Below are 4,878 nucleotides of genomic sequence, written 5' to 3'. Positions count from 1 at the left end.
GCTGAAATACAACTCAAATGAAACACAAAACATTCATGAAATTTATATTTTACTGCTGCTTAGAACTGCTTATCAAGGCAGAACATTTTTAAATTTTCTTTTAAGTTTATATTTATTTTGAGAGAGAACGTGCATGTGCAAGTGAGGGCAGAGAGAGGGAGAAAGAGAATCCCAAACAGGCTCTGTGCTGTCAGCGCCGAGTCTGACGCGGGGCTCCATCCCACGAACCCTGAGATCATGACCTGAGCCAAAATCAAGAGTCAGAGGCTTAACCGTCTGAGCCACCCAGGTGCCCCGTTACTCTCTTTCAAGAAAGGAAACATTGAGTATCTATTATATACCAGGCACTACAGTAGTACTTTAAAAAGTACATTATCTCAATTAATTGAATTCCACTTTGTTCTCATTATAACCCTATGGAGAAATGTTATAATTTTACTAATAAGGAAACAGGCTCAGACAGATAATTTGCTGAGTTTCAACACTAATTATTCACATAAGTGGTTTCAAATCCAGGTCTAGCCTGAGTCCAAAACTCTCGTTTTCTCATCAGTGCCACCCTGCTATCGAAGCTCTTCAGTTTACTGATCATTCAACATTCTAAAGTTGCTCTTCCAAAGTCCTGAGGCCTCCCAACCAGTGTCTAATACAGTCATAACCCAAAGCCTAAAAGATGCAGTAGGCTTGAGGAGAGCAGGAACAACATCTGCCCCGTTAATCACTGTATCTCTAGTTCTGTGCCTCACATATAGCAGGACCCTAATATATACATGTAGACTGATATTCCCTGAAGAAATTTAGTGATACTGACCCCGATCCATTCCAGCTTGGAGTTCACATACCCTATTGGCCTGTCATTTGACCTAGCCATTGCTGACAATATTTGCTCTTATTATGGCCTACCCTGAATTTTAGAACCAATTAAAGCAGTTCAAAGAAATTCTTTTGAAACCTGAAATTCTATTACAGTAACAGATTTTTGCTGTAGTTATTGTTTTATTCTTCTTTTTCATTGACCATGTAACAGATTTCTTCCCCAAATCTTCACTATCCTCTTGCCCTGTAGTCAATGACTATAGAGCTGGTAATAAAATAGTTTGAGGTTGAAAACACAATATTCTTTTCGAGTGAGACACAGCCTGTGTATTCTTGGCTTCCACTTCAGTGCCCAAATCAGAACACCTCTGTTTCATATTTGGAAAGTAACTTTTATTTGAATACAAATATTACTTTTCATAAAGTTTGTTTCTTTTTAAAAATGTTTTAATGTTTTATTTATTCTTGAGAGAGAGCATGAGCAAGGGAGGGGCAGAGCGAGAGAGGGGCACAGAATCTGAAGGAGGCTCCAGGCTCTGATCTGTCAGCACAGAGCCCAACGCGGGGCTAGAACTCACAAGCCGTGAGATCATGACCTGAGCTGAAGTCAGACACGCAACCACCCAGGAGCCCCTCATAAAGTTTATTTCTAATCTCTTTGTTAAATGCCTGTATACTTGTTAGAGCTAAAAACAGAAAATATCTTTCCAACTTTTGAGGTAGATCCTGTTATAAAATTTTTTGTCAAAACTTGTTTCAAATGATTGTGCTGCCTAATAGCCTATTTTAATTTCCACATACAATGCACTGAGTACAGTTATTCTCTAATCAGTCCACTTCAAATATGCTTTGGACCAATTCCAAATGGCATACATTTAGCCAAGCAAGTGTAATATATACACACCCAAGAATTAGAAATAGTTTTAAAACTACTGTCTAAATGTAGCCTAGATTAGCATAGAGGTCAAATAGCTGTTAAGTATTGGGATTATATTCCAATTTCCATTTCCCTGTACTGCAATCAGGTCAGGCAGCTTCCAGATAATGAACAAATTACTTTTTGAAAGAAACCTTAAAACTAGTAAACACAGTTGCTATTCAACTATTTCAGAGTTTTGTAAATGTCACGTTCTTTCTAATTGGCTCCCTATTTCTGAAAACCCAATTGAGAGTTAATTGGGTTGGTATGTGAACTGCATCCCTCCCCTCCGCTTATGTTCCAGGAATGAGCCCAGTACCAATAAAGCTTCGTTGTTTTCCATATGTAATCTGAACGTGGGGTCTGCACTCGTTACAATCAACTGAAATCAGTGCCTTTGACTGAATCTTTGAGACAACAGGGATGGAGACTGCACTCAGAGGTGACAGGCCAAATATCTACTTCCACCTTTATATTCGCCACAGTGGGAAAACAAGATGATAAATAAAAATTTGTGCCTGTAGCTCACTCAGCGGCATTGCTCCTCTCAGACCTGGTTGGAATCACAGGGTGCCACCTTGTGTATAAGCTGATGATTTACTTCCCAGTTCCACAAAGGATCCAGATAGACTCAAAAATAATGAGTGCAAAAGCTCTCTATTTTATTAGTCAAGGAAAAATGAAACAGGTGTAATTAGAGGAAACAGATTTGAAAACATACAACTCCAGAGGGTCCATGACACTCCGTTTTGAATCACACAAACGGTCTATCCCATTTCTCGCCCCACCCTGACCAGAAAGCACACTCAATGCCACACACAGGGAATAGATTGCTACTCTCCACTCGAGCTCTTTGATGGGGATACCAGAAATTAGTAAAGTTCTTGTGACAAAGCTAATGAATCCACTAAGACAACTATTTGTGTTCGAACAGTAAGCAAGCTCCATGGATTTAATTTCAGGACTTTTGATTTCTGAGAGGAACTAGGTTCTATCGATGTGATGAGTATGATCCTCCTTATTTTTTAAAAAGTGCTGAGTTTGAAACAGGGAAACACAATTGATGGAGCAAGGCCACGGGTGGTAAAATAGGATCCTTTCCAATTCAGCTACCTTGCCCTCGAGAAATTCCACACTTCGCTAAATTCAGCATAGCTGCCATTCAGCTGAAACCACTATTACATTTATGGGACTGCCTGGACCTTTCATATTATTTTCAGGAGGCAGTTGAAGAGCCTGGGGCTTTGGGGCTCCAGGTGCACATCTCCTGTCTGGTTAGGTCTCCTGTAACATCTATTCATCTCAGTTGCCTTCCCTGGCCCCTTGTATCAGCACATTTTTTTCTCCTCAAGCATCTCTGAAAGGTAACTTGGAAGGTGCTTGCTCTCTCCTTGTGAAGGCAGTTTAGTCTCGCTGGTGTGCTGGCACATCTCAGACAACTGAAGCAGACCTAGAGTGCCAAGCTAGCTGGGGTCCAAAGTGTTAGCTGAGAGAAGTTCCCTGTCAGGAACCTTGTGTTACTCATGTAAATGTGGGTCCCCTCACCTATGTTTTTAATCTCTCCTGCCACCAAAGGACTAATGTTTGTAAATACAGATTTGTGAATGAAGTATGCAGTTGGAGTCCTGAATTAAAGAAAATTAGTGAATTGATTTAGTCACAGCCACGCCTTATTGATCTTATCTTTGTTGTTCCCAAGAACGAAATGGCTTGTTTCCTAAGAAAAGGTTCTGGTATTAGCATACTGAGAGCCCCCTAAGCTCCAGAATGACTTGTTAGGAGCCAGAAGGGAAAGCAATTTTAAGTCTCCAAGTTAAAAAACAGGTCTGCTAGTCTTTCATCAGCTATTAAAGGTGATTTGGGCAGAGGAAGAAACCATTGAACTAAAATACACCAATTACCTAGATATTTACTGGTTCACCCACACCCTTCACCTTATTTTAGAAGGGATTTCAGGTGGCTTTTGAGAGTAGCTAAAATGTGTGAGGATAGCATTTGGGCTCTCAATTTCCTGGTAACACGAAATTTCTTAGTCATGTGAAAATAGGAAACCTTGTCAGCTTCACAGTTCACAATGTCCATTAGATAAAATGATTGCTCAGGAGCTTTATGCTTGTTCCTGGTCCTAACCAGAATACCCGAGAGTTCATAAATAGAGCAACTAGGTGGTATGACAGACACCTCAACACTATCCTTATGGAAGACACAAAAGAAGCATCCCAGGGCTGTTTCTTATAGTGATTCTCCATATCAGCTAATGGCATCATATGCAATCCAGCACCATTCTGCAGGTATTAGGATGTCTGATGCCATGAGCCCCACCCCATGCAGGTCTGGGAGTATGAATGGACTCTATGATCACCCATGCAGATCTGAGAGTGTAAATGAACTCCATGACCTCCAAGCGATCCTCCCTGAACAGTGTTTTTGTCTCCACTGCCTCCTGATAAACTGTGTGGCCGAGAGCTCAAAACTGTGCTCTATTACAATTGCCTAAAATGTGGCCCTTCTAAATGCCCAATTAAGGGTAGACCCCTATGCCTTAAATGACTGCATTGTGCAGTATAGCAGTTAACATTCTTTTAGAAAGAAAGAGGCTTACCAAGGACCAGTGCCTGAATAGAAAGCTGTCCCTCCTACTCTTGCAGTGAGCTAAGGGTGTATTCACTGGCAGGGCCAAGAGGTAATTTTGCCTTTGCATAAACAAGGTGTGCATTGCTGTCTCAGGTTAGATGATATGGTTGGTGGGACGCAAAGAAAAGGTGTTCTTGCACTCTATATCCACATGAAGGCTGTCCTCTAGTGGGTAGCAATAGCCAGCTTTGTTTTCTAGCTCTGACTGCTTCCAGTGCTTACATTGGTGTGCCTTTACTTACAGAGCAGCCCCATCTCTGCTACTCACCATAGGCAGCGTTTGTAGCCCAGCAGCTGTGCCAAGGCTAGTCTTGAAGGAAACTAAGCTTCAGAGTATCTTCTCTTAAATGAAGACATCAGTTCCTCAACTCAATGCCATGCAGGGGATACTTTTGTACTAAGTCCCTCATCTTCCATGCTTACCCACTCCAGCAATCCTTCACAGGATCACTGGGCTTTCCCCTCACTAGTACACGGGCTCATGCCTACAGAATACCTAGACCTGCCAT

This window comes from Acinonyx jubatus, chromosome C1, assembly GCF_027475565.1.
Source record: "Acinonyx jubatus isolate Ajub_Pintada_27869175 chromosome C1, VMU_Ajub_asm_v1.0, whole genome shotgun sequence".
In the NCBI taxonomy this organism is placed as follows: Eukaryota; Metazoa; Chordata; class Mammalia; order Carnivora; family Felidae; genus Acinonyx; species Acinonyx jubatus.
The sequence above is the reverse complement of the archived record's forward strand: the minus strand, read 5'-3'. Positions refer to the sequence as shown.